The sequence below is a fragment of the Balaenoptera physalus genome (genome assembly GCF_965194825.1).
Source record: "Balaenoptera physalus genome assembly, chromosome: 9".
Lineage (NCBI taxonomy): Eukaryota > Metazoa > Chordata > Mammalia > Artiodactyla > Balaenopteridae > Balaenoptera > Balaenoptera physalus.
The window spans coordinates 24,334,439-24,359,676 of NC_138888.1; the positions used below are offsets into that span (position 1 = coordinate 24,334,439).

Sequence of the window (25,238 nt, forward strand, 5' to 3'; positions counted from 1 at the left end):
AATATTTTTGGAGGAAAGAGGGGTTATAAATAACAAGTGTAGTTTATCTCTAGCAGAATACATTGAGTTAAAATATAATAACTGCATTATTCACATGTAATGAATAGGGCACCACACCGATGCAGAAAAAAAAAATGAATGAAGATAAAAGGTAGTTTTGTAGCTTAAATCTATTTTAAGGAAACAGAGATGAGCAGCTTTATCACCTGAACTCAGAAAGAGCAAAACATCAAGGTCACCATCTTAGTTGCTTGGGAAAATGATTGCACAGTCTTCAGCAAGTGGCCCACAGCAGGATCTGTGTTCAATGACTCATCCAAGAGGTGGCCCTTCCATTAGCTACTCAACTATAAAACTGAGACATTCATCTGATTCTGACTCACATTGTTAAATGCCACACACTGAATCACCAATCCTACTACATAAAGCACCTGGATCAAATGTCTCCATGAAACACTTATCCAGGCTGAAAATCTCCACTTAAGCCTGGGAGACAGTGGAAACTGTGGTTAGAGCTAGTTGCCTTGGAAGTCACAGATAAGTTTAAGTTTACTGGTTCTCTGGATGCAAGATAAAGCCCAAGTCGTCAGTAGATTTTATTTCTGTACGGTGCTTTATGATCCCACTTATACCTTACTGTGTGCAATAAAAATTCTCATTGATAATCCTATTTCTAATACTTCTGGCTTTTAAAAATATTTCTCTTTTAGTGGATATTGTTTTCCTATTTATTTTGTTTTCCAAAGGGACATTTCAAATGTGGAAAAAAATGCTACAAGGGCCTCCAAATGAAATTCATTCTCTAACTGTCCAGATGTTCATTTCAATGCATGCATCATATAAATCTCAACTGATGAGAATGGTAATGGCCCAGCTCAGTCTGTCTTAGTTGGTGAACTCTGAAACAAGAAAAATAAGAAATGTGCTTTTTTGGAGGTTATGAGTTTTAACAGAAAGAAAAAAAAACACTTCTTTTGCATTTTATTATTTGGATTTTGTGGACAGTAATATCGACTTCCCACAGTGGTCATCTCACTATATAATAGACAAATATCATCTGTTTCAAGAGGAAGTCCAAAAGTTTCCTTTGGAATGAGGTTATGTCTGTAAAAAGAGAAATAAAAACCCAAAGTCCCCCCAAAACAAAGTCTGAAATATGACCATACTTTCTACGGCTTTTCCTTCTGAAGACTTTAACAGGTACTCTGTATCATTTCATTGTTCCTCACACATACCAAGGGTGGGCATATGTGATAACCTTCCATTCTTCCACCTCGGAGAATTTAAATACAATCATACAAATGCCTCATTTCCTTTTTGATATCCTTTGAGAGACTGGAAGAAGCCTTCAAACCAGGCCTGATATCAGAAACCCACAGCACCCCTGTTGCTGTGTTATCCACAAAGCCATTTCCTCAGATTAACAAATATGGCTAGAATCTTCAGAACTGGTTCTAGAAGGGGCAAGTGCCCTTGACGCTACATGATTCAGTGTAGTTTTCACTCTGGGGAGGAAGACACAGAGCAGCATCTACCTGCCAACCCCTCCAGTGAGGCAACCCTGAAAAATGAGAGGTTCCTTTAGAGCATCTGAGTTCCTAGGCCGTCTGAACTGTGTGTTGTCAGCAGAGGGGTGGCGCTGCACTTCTGATATTTCACCTGGGCCTTTCCCAAAAGCTACAGCATTTCCCATAGATGTGCTTGAGTGAGGAGGTTCTTAACCTTGCACTTGTGTCTGCTTACATCATCTAATAGTGACAGTCAGTGTTAACACCTTCTCCGACCCACAAAGCCCCAGAGCTGAGATGCGAACATCAGATCCTAACAGAAGAATATTTTCAGGGATCCCATCTATCCTAGTTCATTCAGGCTATTATAACAAGATATCACACACCGGGTGGTTTATAAATAGCACTAATGTATTTCTCACAGTTCTGGAGGCTGGAAGTCTGAGATCAGGGTACCAGCAGAGTCATCTGAGGGCCCTCCTCCAGGACTAGACTTCTCTTGGTACCCTTACATGGCAGAAAGGGTTAGGGAGCTCCGTGTGGCCTCTTTTGTAAGGACATTAATCACATTCATAAGGGTTCCACCTTCATGACCTAATCACCTCCTAAAGGCCCCACCTTCTAATATCATTACCTTGCAGATTCGATTTCCAATACACAAATTTTAGGAGGATATAAACATTCTGACCATAACACTGCTTTAACATATCATCAACAACAAATACTCATTAGTTCCTACATTATACCAGACACTAAACTCAGCCATCATTGGCAGTACTATAGAAACATCGACACATCTCTAAGAAAAAACTTGATTATCTGCTCATAACATTCATTCAGTGTATGTGTGTCCTTGGCCATATCAAACTCAGTTTTCTATGGACATATTCTTAAAGTTTTTCATTTATACTTCATATCTCCTCCCTGTGGACTAGATTATAAACTCCCCAAAAGCTAGGACTGGGTCAAGAATCTATTTCTTTTATAGCCTTTCTACAGCTCTTGATATAGTGCCGTGGACAACTTAGAATGTTAGTGACAAAGAGCTAAGTCAATAGAACTGGAAACAAAAGAAGCTTTTTTTTGATAAGAACAGCTAGTAACTTTCTTGGCTAAAGGAGAAGCAACATGTCCAGTATTTATAATAATAAAGATTATTTACCATAAAGTGCATTTATTATCATAATATAACTTGATTTCATTCAAGGAGTTAGCCAAGTGAAAAGGACATTTATGGTTTCATATACTGCCAAATTAGCACTGTCATCTAAAATTTTACATAAGAAGATCTTGAAAAATTTCCTGAAACCACTGAAATACCTTTAAAGGATAGAGTTAGTAATTTATCTTGTGGCATTAAAATTAAGTATGTGGTTACAATCTGGCACGATGACATTTCCCTGGATTAGTCTCTAAGTCTTTGGAACAATTTCAAAGGGGACTGTCCAAAGAAAAAGAGATCGACTGGAAGTCTTCTTTGGCCCAGGGATTATTTAACTCATAAATACAGCACGAAGATTGTGGTCTTGGCATTTTTTCTAGAGGCATTACAGCACATCTTGGAATTCCAGAATCTTCTCTCACAGATTTACAGCCCAATGACCACTACCTTTGCTCTTAACTCAAGCACCGTTTGGTCTGCAAATACTGGCCACCTCTGAGAACACCAAGACTCCTCTCTTCTGGGGTGAGCATCCTCTGGACCCCCTCCTTTCCCATGCCCACCCCCCCACTCTCTGCCTTGATTCAGTTAAAAGACTTGAGCGACTTTGGCATTTTCATTTTAACACCTTCCTCTACATGTCCAATGCATGATATTTTAAGTGTTTTTAAATCTCCAAGTTCACTCGTTTCTCACAAACTCATCTCATTAGCACTTTCTCCTGGCAACTCTCCATATATATATGTACTACTTAAGCAAAAGGCGCCATTATTCATTTCAACATTTTTTTCATGGAGTGATAAAACCTGTCCCCATATACTCAGGTTTACTCATGAACTTGGTGGACATCTTTATCTTCCCACATTAATACTAGCTTTGTATTTTCAAGGTAATGTTCTGTTTATTATAGAGAATACTGCTAAGGTACCAGTAATCTCACCACAATGTGTAAGTTAACCCCTCGATGTGCTTCTGGAAACTTTTTGGAGAAAAGATTTTGTCTCTCCTCCCTGAGCTGACCAAGCTGATATCCTCCCTGGTCCAGAGGTCAGTGCACATAACTCCAGGAGCAAAGAAGCTGGGTCTATTTGCAATCTGGCTCTATAAATATTTAATAAAGAGTTTGAGAGGAAGCTCACTAGAGATCCATCTGTTAAGCTGCTGGAGACATACCAGACACCGTGAATTAACTACAGAATAGGTCCATTATATTTTCAGGGTTCGATAGAGGGCCAAAACATGCAGCTGATCCCACATTCTGAGTAGACCAACACTGCAATAGGAATGAAGCAGTCAAAGTGGATGAATAAAAATTCTGCCACCAAATGAAGCGAATTCCTTGTGAAAAGCAGTTAACAATTCTCTGAACAGTTTTAAACAACACAATGAACTCTGATGTTATAAAAGCACTACCTCTGAGCTAAGCTAAAATTCTCATGGTCTGATTTCATTTGCCAGTAGCTCCTGAATATTGTCATTCCTCAATACATGAAAATCATGCCAAGAGAAATGCAGCAAATATAAGCTATGCATGTTGGTTCTTTGACATTCATTCAATCTTCAATACTTCTATAAAGTTAATAATTTAAAAAACCAAACACCCAAACATCCACAAATCAGACCACCAGGGTGCTTTCTGTCACACTATGAAAGATGCTTGTTTGTTTTTCAGAAAATGAAGAATGTTAGGATTTCTAATACATCATTAATAGTTCATAAAAGGTTATATCAATATCCTTTAGAGCAAACAAGCCTATATTAATATGGTAGGTGAAGAGCTGAACACACCGATGTCATGTTCTATCTCTTTTAGCTTTCTATCCTGTTTTCCTTTCTAGGGGAAGTTTAAAATAGAAAGAAATGGGCTCAAATCTTTTAAAAAATACAAGTTTTTGTACACTCACAGATTTTTTTCCCCTTGCACCCTCATTTCTCTCCCTGCCTTCACACTCAAATGTTGAGAAAGAAAAGTACATCAGTGAGAGGCAGCAACAGGTTCCTAGCTCTGACTGAGAGCCTTCCATGCCTTTGCTGCTTTCCATTGTTTTTTTTGGAACCTTCCCCTTTAGACATAAAAAGGAGTTGCATCTATTAAAAGAATTTCCTAAGGTAATTGTGTTGGAGGGGGAAGGGTAGAGACGAAAAAGTCCTTGACATTGAGAAAATAAGGAAATGATTTCAAGCTCTCGATTGCATTCAGATTCACATGCCAAGAAGGAGGAAATGAGTTCTTTCTTTCCACGCCCACCCCCAACTTAACACATGTGCACACACTGGCACATGCACATGCTTAGCAAATGCACACGCACATACACAACGTCACACTGGCGTGAACACACAACACCTCCTCCTCCTGTGGTGTTGTTTCAGGTGAGATAAGAAACCTATTTATCTCAGGCTGACCATAGCTATATAATCTCTCTATATATAGATAGATCCCAAACAGATTTTATATATATATATATATATATATATATACACACACACATATATAAATCCTTATTTCAAATAAGTAGATATATGTTCTCAAAGTTCTATTCCTTTGCTGCTCTATCTGTATAAGCCTAACCAAAGCAGCATCAGTAAACAATCTATTAGCATTTCGTACAATGCAGGAAACACATTTTTCTTGACACTTTATTGTGGGGAAACTAAGACAATGAGCGAGTAAAGGAATTTCAATCCTTCACTAAAATTTGTCTCTGGGTCTATTGGATTGTATTGTACATTTACCGATTTTAAGAATAAATGTTCTATATTATAGGTGGAAACAGATTCCCACCATTAAAGAATGATCACAGCTTCATTTTGGTTGTGTTTCCAAAGGATAACAACAAAGCCCTTTTCAATTTAGGATTTTAGAAAACAAAGCTTACAGATAGGTACAGATCATACTATCAGAAAGAATATCTGATTCGAAATCCCAGGCTGGTTGACAAGGCATGAGAGCATTCAAAGAGAAGCACAATTTAACAGATTATCATTTTCAAGCTCTTTGCTATTTTTTTTAAAGAATCAAGTAATGATGCTATTATTAAAATTTTCCAAATCCAAGATTTATTAATGCCCAAGTTAGGAAGGAGGTAAGTTCATTAATATAATTCTCTCATATGTAAGATTATTCCACAAAATTATTGTAATGTGTGATGTGTGTAATGTGTAAGGAAATAACACAAAGCAGTCATTTATGCCACTAGACCTGCCTCTGTCCTTTGCACTGGGAAATGAGTGTCCTGGGAAAAAGTGATCAAGGTCTTGAATTTCTCTTCCTAATCAAAGGGAGAAAAATTTACTGTCTTTCCTTGAGCATCGGGTTTCTGGACATAAGAAGTTACCAGCTGAACAGCCATCCATTCCATTTATAAATGTCCACACTAGACAAACAACACAACAAACCAATGCCACCTCTCCAAGAAGCCGGGTACCAGGGCCACATGCTTTTATGCACCTCAGGGTTTGGCCCTGACACCAGCTCTAGCCCCGGGGTGCTTTCTCACCAGGACCTCTGGCCAGGAGGTTTAAGATCACAGAAGTATAATGTATTAGAGCCAAAAGGGGACACAGAGGTCATTTAGTCCAACATTCTCACCCCAGAGATGAGGAAATGAGATCTACCCATCAACTGACGTGCCTCATGCAGTAAATTTCTGTCCAAGTCTAGACAGAAACACATGTTCCCTGACAGCCAGTTCTCCAGAATCTCACTATGCAAAGCACAGCGCTCAGACTAGGGGCACTGGGAATGCATTAGAAATAAAGGATCTCACTACTTGCCCCGATCCTACTGTCCTACTGTATTCATTGGAGTTCTTCAAAGAAATAGAACCAATAAGGGGTGTGTGTGTGGAGAGAGAGCTTTATTTTATGGAATTGGCTCATGCGATTGTGCGAACGAACAAGCCTGAAACCCATAAGAAAGACCAGTGGGTTAGAAACTCTGGCAGGATTTCTATATTACAGTCTTGAGACAGAATTCCTTTCTTCTCTGGGAAGCCTCACTTTTTGCTCAAGTGGCTCCCTTATTGGATGAGGTCACCCACATTATAGATAGTAAACCCCTTAAAGTCACCCAAGTGTAGATGCTGATCAGATCTACAAAGTACTTTCACAGCAACATCTAGACTAAATAGCTAGGCATCATAGCTTAGACAGGTTGGCACATAAAGTGTATCCATCACACTTCCTGCATTTTAACACTATCCCTGGGTGATTCATATGCACATTAAAGTTTGAGAAGCTCTGATTTAGCTATGTGCAAGTTTTGGAGATATTACAGCCCCAATTCTGCAATAGAGAGATCCAATATAATAGTGTATGAAGTAAGTTAAAAGTTTATTTCTCTCCCATGAAAAGTTTGAGCACTGTAGTCTAGGACAAGGAAAGAGATTTGACAACCAGGAACCCAGGCCTCTTCTAACTTGTGGCTCTTCCATCTTCAATGCTTGGCTTCATCTCATGGTCCAAGATACTTCTTTCCACTCTGGCCATGGTGCCTTTGTTCTTAATCAGCAGAAAGAGAGAAAAGGACAATGGACGGAACACCTCTTTTCCTTAAGGATGTGAACCAGAAATTACACTCAACACTGATGCTCAAATCTTGTTGTTCAGAACTTGATCATATGGCCACATCTAGCTACAATGGAAGCAGGAGAATATAGTTCTTTTACGGAATAGTCAATAATTCAATAAAAATTCAGTACGATTCAGAGTTCTGCAACTAAGGAAAGAAGAGAAGATTATCAAAGGACAGCTAAACATTTCTGCCACTTATTTTTCTGCACCTGCAAACACTACTGGGACTGCAAATGAGAAGGTGGGGGAAGGAGAAGAGAGAGGAAGCATCTTTCCTGCTTTCTTCTATTGTAGGGAAAATTGAACCATTCATATCACTGGGATGATGAGGAAACAGAGAGCAATGGCAGCTCCTACTGCCCTTGCATTGATTGACTACTTCCCCAACATGGAGCAGCTCTTGGCCAACACAGCCAGAATGTAAGTTTCCCTTGTCCCAAGGAAGTAGCAGTGGTGGAATAAGCAGCATTCTACTCTCTGGTTCTTTTTTTTTTTTAAACATCTTTATTGGAGTATAATTGCTTTGCAATGGTGTGTTAGTTTCTGCTGCATAACAAAGTGAATCAACTATACATATACATATATCCCCATATTTCCTCCCTCCTGTGTCTCCCTCTCACCCTCCCTATCCCACCCCTCTAGGTGGACACAAAGCACCGAGCTGATCTCCCTGTGCTATGCGGCTGCTTCCCACTAGCTATCTATTTTAAATTTGGTAGTGTATATATGTCCATGCCACTCTCTCACTTCGTCCCATTTTACACTTCCCCCTACCCGTGTCCTCAAGTACATTCTCTACGTCTGTGTCTTTATTCCTGTCCTGCCCCTAGATTCTTCAGAACCATTTTTTGTTTTTAGATTCCATATATATGTGTTAACATATGGTATTTGTTTTTCTCTTTCTGACTTACTTCACTCTGTATGACAGGCTCTAGGTCCATCCACCTCAGTACAAATAACTCAATTTCGTTTCTTTTCATGGCTGAGTAATATTCCATTGTATATATGTGTCACATCTTCTTTATCCATTCATCTGTCGATGGACACTTAGGTTGCTTCCATGTCCTGGCTATTGTAAATAGAGTTGCAATGAACATTGTGCTACATGACTTTTTTTGAATTATGGTTTTCTCAGGGTATATGCCCAGTAGTGGGATTACTGGGTCATATGGTAGTTCTATTTTTAGATTTTTAAGGAACATCCATGCTGTTCTCCATAGTGGCTGTATCAATTTACATTCCCACCAACAGTGCAAGAGGGTTCCCTCTCTAGCACTTATTATTGGTAGATTTTTTGATGATGGCCATTCTGACTGGTGTGAGGTAATACCTCACTGTAGTTTTGATTTGCATTTCTCTAATGATTAGTGATGTTGAGCATTCTTTCATGTGTTTGCTGGCTGTCTGTATATCTTCTTTGGGGAAATGTCTGTTTAGGTCTTCTGCCCATTTTTGGCTTGGGTTGTCTGTTTTTTTGATATTGAGATGCATGAGCTGCTTGTAAATTTTGGAAATTAATCCTTTGTCAGTTGCTTCATTTGCAAATATTTTATCCCATTCTGAGGGCTGTCTTTTGGTCTTGTTTATGCTTTCATTTGCTGTGCAAAAGCTTTTAAGTTTCATTAGATCTCATTTGTTTATTTTTGTTTTTATTTCTATTTCTCTAGGAGGTGGGTCAAAAAGGATCTTGCTGTGATTTATGCCATAGAGTGTTCTGCCTATGTTTTCCTCTAAGAGTTTTACAGTGTCTGGCCTTACATTTAGGTTCTTAATCCATTTTGAGTTTATTTTTGTAATGGTGTTAGGGAGTGTTCTAATTTCATTCTTTTACATGTACCTGTCCAGTTTTCCCAGCACCACTTAGTGAAGAGGCTGTCTTTTCTCCATTGTATATTCTTGCCTCCTTTATCAAAGATAAGGTGACCGTATGCCTGTGGGTTTATCTCTGGGCTTTCTATCCTGTTCCATTGATCTATATTTCTGTTTTTGTGCCAGTACCATACTGTCTTGATTACTGTAGCTTTGTAGTATAGTCTGAAGTCAGGGAGCCTGATTCCTCCAGCTCCGTTTTTCTTTCTCAAGATTGCTTTGGCTATTCGGGGTCTTTTGTGTTTCCATACAAATTATGAAATTTTTTGTTCTAGTTCTGTGAGAAATGCCATTGGTAGTTTGATAGGGATTGCATTGAACCTGTAGATTGCTTTGGGTAATATAGTCATTTTCACAATGTTGATTCTTCCAATCCAAGAACATGGTATATCTCTCCATCTATTTGTATCATCTTTAATTTCCTTCATCAGTGTCTTATAGTTTTCTGCATACAGGTCTTTTGTCTCCTTAGGTAGGTTTATTCCTAGGTATTTCATTCTTTTTGTTGCAATGATAAATGGGAGTGTTTCCTTAATTTCTCTTTCAGATTTTTCATCACTACTGTATAGGAATGCAAGAGATTTCTGTGCATGAATTTTGTATCCTGCTACTTAACCAAATTCATTGATTAGCTCTAGTAGTTTTCTGGTAGAGTCTTTAGGATACTCTATGTATAGTATCTTGTCATCTGCAAACAGTGACAGCTTTACTTCTTCTTTTCTGATTTGGATTCCTTTTATTTCTTTTTCTTCTCTGATTGCTGTGGCTAAAACTTCCAAAGCTATGTTAAATAATAGTGGTGAGAGTGGGCAACCTTGTCTTGTTCCTGATCTTAGTGGAAAAGGTTTCAGTTTTTCACCATTGAGAACGATGTTGGCTGTGGGTTTGTCATATATGGCCTTTATTATGTTGAGGTAAGTTCCCTCTATGCCTACTTTCTGGAGGGTTTTTATCATAAATGGGTGTTGAATTTTGTCAAAAGCTTTTTATGCATCTATTGAGATGATCATATGGTTTTTATCCTTCAGTTTGTTAATCTGGTGTATCACATTGATTGATTTGCATATATTGAAGATTCCTTGCATTCCTGGGATAAACCCCACTTGATCATGGTGTATGATCCTTTTAATGTGCTGTTGGATTCTGTTTGCTAGTTTTTTATTGAGGATTTTTGCATCTATGTTCATCAGTGATATTGGCCTGTAGTTTTCTGTTTTAGTGACATCTTTGTCTGGTTTTGGTATCAGGGTGATAGTGGCCTCATAGAATGAGCTTGTGAGTGTTCCTCCCTCTGCTATATTTTGGAATAGTTTGAGAAGGATAGGTGTTAGCTCTCCTGTAAATGTCTAATGGAATTTGCCTGTGAAGCCATCTGGTCCTGGGCTTTTGTTTGTTGGAAGATTTTTCATCACAGTCTCAATTTCAGTGCTTGTGATTGGTCTGTTTATATTTTCTATTTCTTCCTGGTTCAGCCTCGGAAGGTTGTGCATTTCTAAGAATGTGTCCCTTTCTTCCAGGCTGTCCATTTTATTGGCATATAGTTGCTTGTAGTAATCTCTTATGATCCTTTGTATTTCTGCAGTGTCAGTTGTTACTTCTCCTTTTTCATTTCTAATTCTATTGATTTGAGTCTTCTCCCTTTTTTTCTTGATGAGTCTGGCTAGTGGTTTATCAATTTTGTTTATCTTCTCAAAGAAGCAGCTTTTAGTTTTATTAATCTTTGCTATTGTTTCCTTCATTTCTTTAATTTATTTTTGATCTCATCTTTATGATTTCTTTCCTTCTGCTAACTTTAGAGGTTTTTTGTTCTTCTTTCTCTCATTGCTTTAGGTGTAAGGTTAGGTTGTTTACATCCACAAAGTCCTTTTAGAGACCAACAACGCATATTGTGCAGACTGGGCTGTACCCAAGGTAACAAAACATTGTTTCTTTGTATCAGCTTTTAAGACAAAAAAATCATTGTTATACTGAATGTTTCTTTGTATTAGTGTTTATTGCTAGGATGTTTACCTACATTTTCAAGATCTAGGTTATGTCAGGCTGTTTGTTTTCTTCTAGGTACTAACTATAACATTCAACAGATAATTAGAAGCGCCTGGATTATAAGCCAATGCATTTGGGAGCTATAAATAAATAAGAATATAGCTCGGACAGGATTCTACTTACTTTCATGTTTCTATGAAAAATTATTTATTAATATAACTGAATATCACTTAACTAATACCCATATATTGATTATATGGTCCATAAGCATGCATGCATACATAAAGAATGATATATTTAGGATAAGACACTATAAATAACTTGCATGTTTATCATTTTTTATAAAACTATTTGATGACTTTCTTGCCAAACTTGACTCATTAATAATTATCTGCCATCTAGTTCTATGATGAAAATAGAGTAAGACAATTCATCTTGAATCTTTGGTACACTTGTAAGAGTGCCGTGCCTCCCAAGTGCATGTACACACACTTTTCTTAATATAAGTACTCTTTTTACTTATATGAGGTTTTCACTTTGATGTACAAAATTGCTGCATAAACGAAACTTTTTGATGTGCATGACAGTGGAGCTCAGTAGCATCTGGAGTTCTGTGACATCATGTCCTCCCACAAAACTGTACCCTCATGGTCTCAGTTTGATATGAATCTCTGCCAGACCTGCTGGCATAGCCCTCATTCCTGCATGGATTCCATGTTACCTTTTAAAAATATCATTGTTACTTTGTGCAAAGTTGACTCAGAAAGGCGCTGTGAATGTTACTACTTTGGGCTGCAAAGTGTGTGGTGTGTGAGTGAGAGCATGTGTATGTGTGTGTCTGTGTAATCAGTAGGGCTTATAGTTTATCATCATGTAATCACAAATTCTATTGTCAATATCACTGATGTAATAATTGAATTTATACTTCCATTAATTTAAACAATGGCCATTTTTACTTTGGAAATTAACAATCTGTTAAATATTTTTTTTGCCTACTTGATAAAATTTGGGGGAAAAAGTATGCAAAAATAGAAAAGAAGTGCTAGCTACGGAATCTCAGGCCATGAAAAGTGACTTTTCTTCTATATTTCAAAAGAAATAAACATTTTCTTACAGTTTAAGGAAGGAAAAATTAAGTTGTTATCATGGTACTCCCAATTTATTCTGGGAGAATGTCTTACTCAATCTGCTTCTCTTATATTTTTTCTTACATTAGGGAGAAATTGCTGTTCTGAGGATCTGGATTTCTATTCCCTGGGACTGTGTTCCCCATATGCCTTAGTTTAACGAGAATAATTTCCAGGCCCAGTCAGGAAATGAAAGCATAGGCCAGTGTAATGAGCATGTGATTGAATTTTTCTAATAGTATAGACTTATTAGCTCTAAAAATTTGCAGAATCACATTAATTTTTTCCTACTTCATGATATTTGCCCTGTAGCTCTTGAATTAGATTTTTTTCTCCAACTTCACAGACGTCATTTTGGTTTCAGACTTAGACTTTTTCTAGAGACTTAACGTAGGGGCTACAATTACATTCTTAAAGTAGGAATTTTCACTCTGCTTTTTTTCTTCTGAGATAATTTTAAGAAGAGAGTTCATCACAATATGACTTAATCTGTATTCTCAACAATTTAGAAGAAAACATTGATTAACAATACTGAAGAAACCCATCTAAAAACAGCACGGCATGAAACTCAGCTCAATGGTATCTTAAAAGCATTAAGGTTTGTCAAATACATTCTAGTTTTGGCTATTACTATAATCAATGGTTATTGATTTTTTCACTGATGTTAATGGAGAAGAAAAATTACATGATTTTATTTATAATATCAAATTACTTCTAGTCCTGACCCCACCAGCCTGGATAGTAGAAAACCTAACATATATTTGGGAGACAGGAACTCCTATGTAAGAACCTCTCTCCTTGAAGCCATCATGGTCTAGGGCTGTGCTGACAACTCCACTACTCCCAGCCTCTGCCTTCCTCATAGCCATCTTGACTCTGGGACCATTGCCCACGTCCCGGAGCAGTGTCTCTTGGGGGTCTGTTTCCAGACCACGCCTCCACCCACATCAGGGTCCCACCATCAAGCTGGCATCGCCTATGTACTCACCACCCTCTTCACTCTTCAGGAACAGGGGGCCACAATCATACACAAGTTGGCCACGTTCTGCTTATTATACTTCTCCAAACAGAGCTCCAATCATCTTTCAGGGCTGGAAAATTCTGGCTGCGATCTCAGTGAGCTTGGGTTTTCCAAAAACAGTAACAATAAGAGCCAAGCTCAATAATAATACTTACTATATGTGGGCACTTCAAATGCATTAACTTGTTTAACAATCACAACATGAGGAAAGATGTACTATTATTGTACCCATTTTACAAATGAGACTATTAAGGCACAGAGAGGTTAGGTGACCTCTCATTAAGCCAGGAAGAGAAGAACTAGAATTCATATCCATATATTCTGGCCCCAGAGTCTATGTTCTTAGCCACTACATGATACTATCTGTCCTTATGGCAATCTGTTCACCTTTTCCTAAGTAAGGTAAGTAATTACTGACTTCAGTCTATAGAGACTTGATTGTATAGAGTGGTGACTGAGGTTGGGGAAAAAAAGATGTGTGAAGAAAAATACTTGCTATATTTATTCCTTCATGAAATTTTTCCAGGAAAAGGTAAACCATTGTCAAATTCTCAGTCAGATTATTTTGCCATATATATGATACTCACATCATAACCAGGATGTGCAGTAAAGGTGTATTTTCTATATTTTCATCTCTAAGTGTTCTGGTCAGCCACATGCACCCTATCCACTAGATAATGCAATGGGAAAATGACCAATATCCAAAATAGTTGTCAACTTAGTTTGGTTTAATAGTTTAAACACTCTAAGTGTGCCCAATCTATTGAGTTAGTTACTCAAATTCTCTTATTTCTGAACCCTCCCTCTTTGACTTCTTTGTAAAATGGGGTCCAGGTATATGGGAAAGGGATTCATGTGACCTCCTGGTGCAGAGGGCTTAGCATGCCCTAGCTTTGCTTTGCTATTCAGTAGCTGATGAGCTTTGAGATGTTATTGATCTTATACTTGAATTTTCGGTGGTATCTGCTGGTGACATCTGCAGCAAGGACCACTCATGGCATCTCTCTCTCTCTCTCTCTCTCTCCTCTTTCTCTCTCTGTCTCTCTCTCCTTGGTTATAACCCAGGGGTAGATTCCTGGATACCATGGGCTCACATGGGCTCTCTAAGCCCCTCTGAAACTTTACATTTTTCATCATGTCCTTGTCCTAGATGGGCTGCCCTTAACCTCTTCTATAGTGTCATCCTGCTGCAGCCATTGTGGACTCCAGAGAAGGGTTGCTGATTCTCAATTCAGTGGTCAGGCCACATAGAACAAAAGAAGGTCAAATGAAGATGCAAATTAGATGCTCTCTTTCTCTTTTTCTGTGCTCTCTTAACCCTGCTTAAGGTTAAGCTCAGTGCTGGGGTGGAACCTCCTGCCCAGGACCCACACAGGGCATCAAACTGATGACAGGACAAGAACTGCCACACTTGTGCTCAGAGCTATTTCCTCTTATCACTAAGTCAAAGCGCACAAGGGTAATTGGAACAAACATCTGATCACTTTCCTCTCTTTCTTCTTTCTCATTACATCCTCCTGTTCCGCTCTGTAATATCCAGGATGAAAACTCTTTTGTTCCTCTATATCACAGTCATCTTCTACTCAAGATAACAAGTTTTACTTACACAGATCTTTTTTTAGGTTATATTTTTGCAATTTGATTTTGCGGCTATGAAAATCTTACGTGTTAGGTAGATGATAAATAGATATTGTAATAATTGTTCTTAGCTTTAAAGCCTAACTCTCATTCTTCAAGGCAGAAAATTCATGTTCTGGTTACTTATGGGTATGTAATGAAACCACCCAGATACTTAGTGATCAAACAACAATCAAATTTATTTGCTCACAGATTTACAGTTTAGAAAGGATTTGGCAGGAAGGGCTTACCTTTGTTACAGGCTGTTAACTGGGGTAGATCAGCTGGGCCTCAGACAATGCACTTCCAAGATGGTTTATTCACATGACTGGTAAGTTAGTGCTCACCTGAGGCTATTGACTAGATATCTTAGTGCCTTTCCACAAGGCCTCTCTACACTGCTGCTGCTTCCTCACAGCATAGTAGCTGTGTTTCAAGCAAGGAAGTGAGAGAAAGTAGATGCTTCCAATATCTTAAGTCCTAGGCCCTGAAATTGGCTGACAGCCACTTCTGTTGTATTCTTTGAGTCAAAGTTTTCACAGAGCTTCCTAGATTCGAGGGAGTTGGGGGAACTCTGAGGAGTCCCCTCACATGTTGGATTTGGCAAACAGAGATGTCAAAGCAATTATTATAAATATATTCAAATAATTAAAGAAAACTTTGTTTCAAGAATTAAAGAAAAATTCAATGACAATGGCTCAACAAATAATAAATTCAATGAGGAAATAGGAATTATTTAAAATTTTTAAAAATGTAAATTTGAGAGTTGACACAGAAAGAGAAATAAGCAGTGAACATGATGATAGATGAATAGAAAGTATATATCCTAAGGAATAGAGAGAAAAAATTGAAGAAAATTTAATAGAACTTCTGAGATCTATATCAAGAAAATAACAAAATATTTGTAATGGGAGTCCTAGAAGAAGGGAGTGAGAAACAGTAAGAAAAATATTTGAAGAAATAATGGACAGAAACTTTATAAATTTGATTCAAAAATCTAAAAACAGCAGAATATTCTTTCTTTTCAAGAATACATAGATCATTCTCCAGGACAAACAAAATGCTAGGACATAAAGCAAGCCTCAATAAATTCAAAAGAACTAAAAATCATTCAAAATATGTTCTACAGTAACAATGGGAGAAAACTAGATATCAACAACAGAAAGAACCTAGAGAAATCTCTAAATATTTGGAAATTAAATAACAAATGGTTCAAAAGAAACCAGGAAGAAAATTAGAAAATACTTTGAAGTGAATGAAAACAAAAACAATATGTCAAAGCAATGTGATGCAGGTAAATCAATGCTTAGAGTAAAATTATAGCTTTAAATAGCTATTTTAGAAAAGAAAAAAGCTCTCAAATTAATAATCTAAACCTCCATATTTAAGAAACTAGAAAAAGAAGAGCAAGATAAATACAATATAAGCAGAAGGGAAGGAATAATAAAACTCAGAGCAGCAAACAATGAAATAGAAAGAGAAAAATCAATAAATAATGAAATAAACAGTGGGTTCTTAAAAAGATCACAACATTGCAAAATACTTAGCTAAACTGGCTGAGAGAGAGACAACAAAAATCACCAAAATCAGGTATAAAAGAAGGGACATTTCTACTGACCCTACAGAAATTAAAATATAAGGTAATATTATAAACAACTCAATATCAATAGATTAAGCATATTTATGTATTTATGGACAATGTTCTAGAAAAGCATAAATTCCCAAAACTGACTAAAGAAACAGGTAATCTAACTAGATCTATAACAAGTAAAGAAATAAAACTAATAATTAAAAACTTCCCCACAAAAAAAACCCCAGGCCCAGTTTCAACCATGATTTCTAGCAAATATTTTAAGAGGAAATGATACCAATTCTACACATTTTCCAAAAAATATATAGAGAGGAAACATTTCTCAACTCATTCTATGAGCCGGAAAGAGCCTGATACCAAAGCCAGAAAAATATATCACAAGGAAACAGCAGACCAATAGCCCTCATAAACATAGATGCAAAACAACCCATAAGAAAATGTTAGCAAACTGAATCTAGCAACATCCTAAAGGATGGCTAGTAAGCACATATAAGGATAGTCAACACCATAAGTCATTTTGGAAATGCCAATTAAAACCAGAAGGTGATACTACTACATACCAAGATAGCTATAATGAAAATAACTGTCAAGGTCAAGTGTTGGCAAAGGTATGAAAAAACTAGAAGCCTCATACATTGCTGGCAGAAAACAGTTTAGCAATTTCTGAATAAGTTAAACATAAATTTATCGTTCCAATCAGCAATTCCACGCCTAGGTATCTACCCAAAAGAAATAAAAATATATGTCATGTAAATACTTGCACATGAATATTCATAGTAGCACTATTCACAGTAGCAAAAAAACTGGAAACAATCCAAATGTCTATCATTGGTTAATGTATAAAGAAAATGCAAGAAAATGTGGTATATCTATACAATAAATACTCATCAATAAAAATTAATTAATTACTAGAACATCTACAATATAAATTATGTCTAAAAATTATGCTAATTGAAAGAATCCAGACACAAAAGACTACATATCGTATCATTCAGCTCATTCAGTTTCCCCCTCCCCCAAATTCCAGGTGAATCTATAGGTATAGAAAGCAGCTTAGTGGTTGTCTGGGGATTCACAGCAAACATGTAGGAAAGAACAACTTAGCATAAAGAAAATTTTCTTGAACTGGATGGTAGTGGGTTCCCCAGCTTTATAAATGTACTAAATAAATATCATTGAATTGTACACTTATAATGGGTGTATTTCCTGGCCTGTAAATTATACTTCAGTAAAGTTGTCTTCAATAAAGCAAGGTGATTTAGTATTTTCCTTCTCCTCAAACCTCTCATTTTCTTCTAGGTTGCATTCGTCTTCCTTAATAAGCATATCAACACTTTGGAAGGGATGTGGATGACAATTATACAGTCTGCATATGTACTACAGTCCTACACTAGAATTTACTGAAATGTACTACTAAGATCACTGTTAGCCACTTTTATGTTCTCATCTGCTGAAATGCCTGCTTACCCGCGTCCTTCAGTCACATGGTTGACATTGCCAGCTTTGGGGAATATCTTTTAGTCTACAATTCTCTTATAGATTTTTTTCCTGATGAGTATACCTCAATAAATCATATGCATGCAAATTCTTGTTTTAGACTCTGCTTCTAGGGAACCTGACCTCTTAGCCCATCCTATGCATTATTTCCTATTTAGGAACTCTATTCTGGTGCTGTTGGGTGGGGTGCAGCTGTAACCTTCCTCCACACAGAATTCCGGATTGGACATGGCTTTCTGCATTATCTACCCTACCATTATTGCACCATGTTGGTGTGGAATAATTTTCAATGATGCTTGCCATCTTCCCAAGCTCCACTCAAGGAATGGAACAAAGACTCACTCTATTCTCAATCCCCAGAATTCCATGAGTGGAAATGGGGGGAAGCGGTGCATTCTAATCTAAATATAGACAATCCTATCTCTAACCCTTGATTATCCTCCAAAAATGCCTTTTCCTTAGTCTGGAGAACCGAGTTTTCTTCTCAAATCTTTCTTTTTAAAAGCCAAGTGTATAACATCTTGTTCTTTAGTTTGGCTGGATTCTTTCTCTACTAGGACAGTAATAAATCTGAACTAATAGGAACAAAGATAGTCTATGACAACAAAGAAAGTATGGGATTTCAAAAGCACCTTGATTAATATTAAAATCTCACCATACTCTATATGCTGTGATAATATTCATATATATTGTATATAGTTTAAAGATATGTGAATGCATTATAATCAATATTTTAGTCTTATCCCAGCCTCCATGAAGTCTAATAATTATGATTTAGTGATATATTGGTAGAATCCCCATGTTGCCTAATGATTCTTCAAATAGAGGAATTTACTGATTGTCAGTATTCTGAATGGCATAGAAAGATATATTTACTGGTTGACAGTATTCTGAATGGCATTATGATTTACTGCCTAACAATGAAGTTCAACAAATTGTCATTATCATTCTCTTCCTTTTAGTACTAAAGTACTGTTGAGACTGCCATATAGAAAAATTTATTGAGATAACATAATGTAATGAAAACTGCAGAAGCTTTGAAAGCAAATAAAAACTTGAGTCCCAATCCTGTCTCTTCAGCTTTTTGCCAATGGCGAAAAGGGATTCTACTTTGACTCCTTAAAGTGTCAATTGTTAGTGTAAATGAGAAGGGTTTGTTCTGAAAATTAAATGTGATAAATACATAGGGAAGCCCAATTTAAAAATAAAGCTCAGTATAGAAGATAAAATATTACACATTAACATATGTTAATGTAATGGGGTGACTCTATAAGGATGCATTGAGTCCATCAATGAGAAAAATGAGGGCCAAATTTCAAGGTTGAAAGGGTGTAGAAAGATAGATCGATAAATAGATAGATATACATATATCTCCTACGGGTTCTGTTTCTCTGGAGAACCTTGACAAACACAGTAATACAGATGATGAAGAATACAAGTGTCAACAGTTATACAGCAGGTGTGTATGGAGGCCAAGTGGCCTAACAGAGGGTATGGATGGACCTGGGTTCTGCCTCTGTCCTTTCACAATTGCTGGGAACTATCGTTGCTAACATCTGATCCCAGCAGTAACATTTGGGAAGAATGGAGGAAAGAAGTTAACTGAGGCCCATGGACACACCAAGTAATTCATCGTAGCTTCAACTTCCTTACAGGCAAAACAGAAGTAGGGCTGGGAGAATTGGAGATAATGTGTGTGAAGGGTCTAGCACATACTAGGTGCTACATGAATCATGCTTCTAATTATCTTAATGTTCATAAAAGAAAACATTCTCTACCACGTCAGCCAAAATAAGTGAAATATGTTACTTTGGGGAAGAAATGGTGATTTTAACACACAGTTTTCAGCTTTCATATGCCATCTCTAGGGATAATCATTTTTGCACTTTTATTATTGTTACTAAACTTTAATTTTTCTTGTGCTAAGAGGGCTTGCAAAGGATGAGAATGAAGGAGGATGGGGCTATCCAAAATAATGGATATCCCAGAATCCTGCCAAGGTATGTGAGAAACTCCTAAAATAATAACCTGCATTCCCGATGCTGCGGAAATGGAAATATTTATTGTTGTCATTATCACCACTATTGTCATTATTGCTATTTTCGGAGTTCCCTGACAGACTCATTCATTCCTAAGGGGATTTAGTGGTTTGAGTTTCATGTCTGTACAGCTCTACCTAGGAAAGTCAAGAGCGCTTTCACCTTTGCTCCTGTCTAAACTGAACTTGCAGCCTTTCACCACATGGAAGCCACTTGCCTGGTTGACCTATCCGACTCAGCTGTGAAATCGGTCCCTCGGTTTCCAGAGCTCAAAGCCTCAGATTCTTCATTTACTCATCCATCTCTCTCTACCCCTTTTCCTCAGCTACAGTCAATCCCCTTGTCTATCACACCTGCTCAAATTTTTCTAAATCCCTTCTCTGTGCTCCCTGCCAGCTGCAACTGTCTTATTTCAAGACCTGAATAAAGAAAAAGTCTTTTCACTATCAACATTAAGGAGGATGTATCAGGTAAATGATTCTTGGCCCAAACAGCACTGTTTTAAAAAATTTAAAAATTGAGAGCCAACCCAAAATATCAGAGACTTTGGGATACTCAGATAACAAGAAACTCTCCTACTATTAGGATAAATTTAGAATATCCTTAATTATGTTTTTTCTTACAAGGTAATTAGTCAATCTCTCCCCCATACTTCCTTTTACTTTGAATTTTTCTTTATTTCAACATCTATCTCATTCCTCTTTATTTATCCAGGACACTACTCTGAACACTCTAAATGGCAACTGTCATGCCTACTCCTCCACAAGTCTGCTCAAACACCTAGGATGCTGTAGAAACCATAATACTATCTGTTATAAATGGTACCTGAAGATTTTGCTTTATACAAGGGAAAGAGATGTGAGACAAACAGCAATGCCATAGCTCTCATGTTAAGAAAATACATAAATGTACCACTAATCAAAGTTCTGGGATTGAAGGTAGTCTTCAAAGACAATCCCAAAGGATAAGTAGAGAAGATAGTTCAGTGTATACTAGAGGTCACGTAGGCTGAAAAACGATAAAGATGCTATTTTCCTTACACACACATCACAAAACAGGGATTATTGTGATAATTATGAAAGATTCTACCACCAGAGACCCCTTTTAAAGCTTCATTTTAGCAAAGGGGAAAGGGGAAAAATTATCTTCTCACCCTACGGTCAGTTACAGACATTTGGAGGGAAACTAGAGCAGATGCTGTGGGCACCATGCCCGTGTATGCCAGCCCTCACACTTTAGTGCACACTGGCTGGACTTGCAGCTACCAGCACCTGAATTTCTTTGCCTGAGGGCTTTCTCAAGCCAACAAAGCTTGCTTTGCCCACGTGTGCAGCACTCTGGATGTGTTTGGGTATTAACTTACCCTGGGAGTAGCCTCCAACCAGCTGATGAAAGGAATTGGTGTATAAATACCCTAGCAACCTTATCCCTTGGGTAGAACAACTCTGAGGTATATGCTCTGCACCAACTTTCAGAGTTTTCCCAGCAGGATTAAGCTCCAGTGGACTACAATGGTGGGAGCCTTGATGATGTATATTTCACTGACTGCTTTGCTTCATCTCACTTCTTCATTCTCCTACCACTGCTTTCTTCTTCTTCCAGTTAAATTTCTTGGGCACTAATCTGTATCTCAAGATCTGTTTCTGAGACATACCAACCAAGACTCTAAACTTCTCTTCCACCAAAAAAAGAACTGATGGCTAAATCAGAAATAGTGAAAACTCTAGGATAAATTATTCACTGAAGTCAATTCAACAAACAATTATTGAGCACCTACTGTGTCAGGAACTGTGCAAAGATGAGCAGCACTTAAACCCTGATGGGAAGGAGATCACTAATTTCAATAGTAGGCAATTACTGAATGTTTTAAAGTATAGTAATCAGTACATCCAGAAATAGCTATTAAGCCTAGAACAGAAAGCATCTAAACGCTGTCAGTGTGGAGCTGTGAAGTAATGGAAGACTTGCCGAAGAAGAAAGACTTGATTTAGTTTTTCCAGGTGGAAGTAGAAAGGGGAATATCAGATAAAGGGAGCAAATACACAGAACCAGATGGTACAGTCTCCCCCATGACAAGAATGTGGGGAAAACCTCAGAGAGGCTGGATGATATAGTGGTAAGAGCATGACCACTGAAATCGGACTGTCTGGGTTCAAATCCTAGCTTTTCTAGATATTGTCTGTGTGACCTTGGGCAAACCAGTTAATCACTCTGAGCCTCAATTTACTCATCTATAAATTAAGGTGCCTATATCCTACGCTTTTTAGTAATTTAGAAAATTTAATATAAACAAAAGGTTTAGAAAAGTAACTGGCATATTGAAAGTGCTGAATAAATAACTGTGGTTTGTTATTATGGCTGGTTAACTCACAGGGAAAGTAATAGGAGATAAAGCTGGCAAAGTAGACAGGAGACAAATCATGCAGGTTCTCATATCCCATGCTAAGTAACTCTTTCTTCATCTTTGAAGTCAAGAATCAGCAAACTATGTATGACCCACTGGCTAAATCCAACCTACCCCTTTTTTCTGTAAATAGTTTTATTGGAATACAGCTACATTCATTAACTTGTATATTGTCTGTGACTATTTCATGCTACAATGGTACAGTTGAGCTGTTGTGACATAACATATGGTCCACAAAGTCAACAATACTTACCTTCTGATCTTTTACAGAAAAAAATTGCCAACCCCAGCCATAGATAAAAAGAAGTGACATGCAGAGTAAAGGATAAGTTGTATGGAGTAAATATCTGCAGGCAGAGAAAGATGGTCATTCCACAGGTAAAGGTTAAGGTTGATGAGGTTAATAAACCAGATTTCATAGAGTCAAAAGAGGAAGGGTTTGGTATATAGATGAAGGAGAAATATATTGGGAGTTGATAAAGAATCCAATTAAATCTGCAGGCTACAGGGCACGCCTAGCCTAGAGATAAGTTTTATTTATTCCAGAGTGTTCATGTATTTTAAATCTGTTGTCAATGTTTAAAATAGACAGATATCACCAATAAAACATGAATATCTGGCTTGTTTGGAAAAACTGGAAGATCTGGCAAAAGTTTGCTTATAGGCGTGAATGGCAGAACTTTATTTATCTGGAAGGCAGTATTTACATGAGATGTTTACTTTCCATTACATTGCATTCTCCACTATTTCCTATTGTATTACAACTGGGTCAGCTTCATTCATGTCATAATCAGGTTGAGTCTAAGTCCTCTAGGATTCAAGAGTGCTACATACTGCCACTTATGGACACAAGGGCATGGAGTATGGTAAAAGGAGCAGTTTCCTCTCAAAACAGATATAATAGAAACAGTGGCCTTGAGGGAGAGCCAGATTTTGGTAAGAACAAGTGAGGAGAGAGTACCACATGAAGAAGGTGAGGTGTGAGTCAACTTGTTTACGAAAGAAGAGAGGTTTAAGATGACCGAGGAGAAAAACATTTAGGAGAAATTGCGTGAAGAGTCAAGGTGGGGGCAGGCTCACAGCAGGATAAAGATAACTGAATAAACAAGGATTGGTCACCAGAAATGTTACCTGTTGGTTGATGTATGAGGTTGAGTAAGATGAGAGCCATGGAAGGAAGTGATTGGCTTCAGAGTCCCCAGCTTTTTCTGGAAAATTACTGTGGTGTTAGAGCCAGTGGTGGATAGGTTAGGGTTAGTGTCATCACAGATCCTGCCTGCAAATCTGTCCAAGGTAATTAGAACTACCTTTAGGTTCAATCAGAGTCATGATGAGGTCTCTGTCATGTAAGCCCTAGGGAAAAGTGCTGAACTGGTTCAGTTAAACAATATCTGTAGTTGCTTTGAACTCTAAGATTATATATTTCTAACAGCTTTAGAAATGGAGGAGAAATAAGTTATTTAAGGAAGTTGTGATCTCAAGGTTCTTCCCTTCTTTGCTGTTTCTTAAGGAATAGATAACTCTTTTGTTCACTGAGCACCCTGATGGGCTCTGTATATGGAAAAGCATTGCCCCTACTTACTTGGAGATGTTGGTCTTCTCATCCTGCATCCTGGTCCTTCATATGCCTTCTTCTATTTTTCTCTTAATTTTTCTTTGTTTTCCTGTCCTTTTAATCTCAGGAGTCAGTTACCTATTAAAAAAGAAAATAGGGAATATAGTGAATGGGAAAATGTCATTAAAACTCTCAACATCTACCCTTTTCAATATCTATTATTATCTTTTTCACTATAACAGAGAGGACCATTTCCTAGGTCTCACATAACGGAAAATTCACTCCTATCCTTCAGTGTTTGTCCCGGAAAAACCTTATAAAGTCATATTTTTATTCCATTAGCTGTTGGAAATAGCCATGAGGGAAGGCCACCTCCTAGCCACATCCATCCAGACACTGCAACAGAGGAATCAACCTTAACCAGGAAGAAAAACCAAGGCTTCGAACTACTTAATAGGCAAAAGCCTTACCCTACATGCTTGAGAGGAAAAGATATTTTAAAGTCTGCATTCTTGGCTGAAGATGATTCTTTATCCATAATGAAATATTTTACATTTCAGAAAGAAACATGAAACTGCAGAGGGTGCTGATGCAGATACCAAGAGTGATGAGGTCTGGTAAATAAATTCACTTAAATTTCTTCTCTTAGGAATTATCAATGGGGTAAGAAGTAGAGAGAGAACAGGCAGTATTCAAAGAAATGCTTATAAATAGATAAGAAAATTAAAACAATAGTTTAATTTAAAACTTATTCAATTAAGAGAAAGATTTTAAAATATTGCATGAAGTGATTTTTTTTAATACAAAGATTCATTCTGGTCTGTGCTCTGGGAGAAAAGTCTACTTGGAAATAGATAAGTAAGAATTATGGAGGACTTTTCAGAAGTAAGTGCACATGGCTCTCTTCAGTGTTTCATAAAGCTGATTTTCCACAAAGTTTTAAGAAAGGAGGAAGGAAAAGATGAGACAGGAAATACAAGTCCCTAATGACTCCTCTTTTGACCCACAAATCCAAGGAGAGGATGAGAAAGCACAAAGTTAAACCATCGTAGTTCAAATTTTGCTAGAATTAAAAGTTCTTTACTTAATGGAAAAAAGGAAAGTAGTGAGTTTATATTTAGATTTCTTAAATCCTAAAGAGAATAGGAACACAGAGTTTATATTTTTCTCCTTTTTTTCCTGCCTTTTCTTTTTTTTTTAATGATGATTTAGACTCATGATCTTTTAAAATAATATATATGTCTCTCTTCATCCTTTCCTGAACATAGAAAAAAATACCCCACTGGTAAAGAC

At 37.3% G+C, this 25,238-nt stretch overlaps 1 long non-coding RNA gene across 12 annotated transcripts in view; it reads right to left on the reverse strand.

The window, feature by feature from the left end:
* Positions 1 to 5,142: 5,142 nt before the first annotated feature.
* LOC309666940 overlaps positions 5,143 to 25,238 on the reverse strand; it is a 302,552-nt gene continuing 282,456 nt past the window's right edge. For 8 of the 12 annotated variants that reach the window (XR_014267381.1, XR_014267382.1, XR_014267383.1 and 5 more), the window contains one exon: positions 9,784 to 24,083. This is a non-coding gene — a long non-coding RNA (uncharacterized lncRNA). Of the gene's footprint in view, positions 7,388 to 9,783; positions 24,084 to 25,238 lie in introns of those variants that run through there. The other 4 variants (XR_014267380.1, XR_014267388.1, XR_014267389.1 and 1 more) reach the window with 4 other exon arrangements.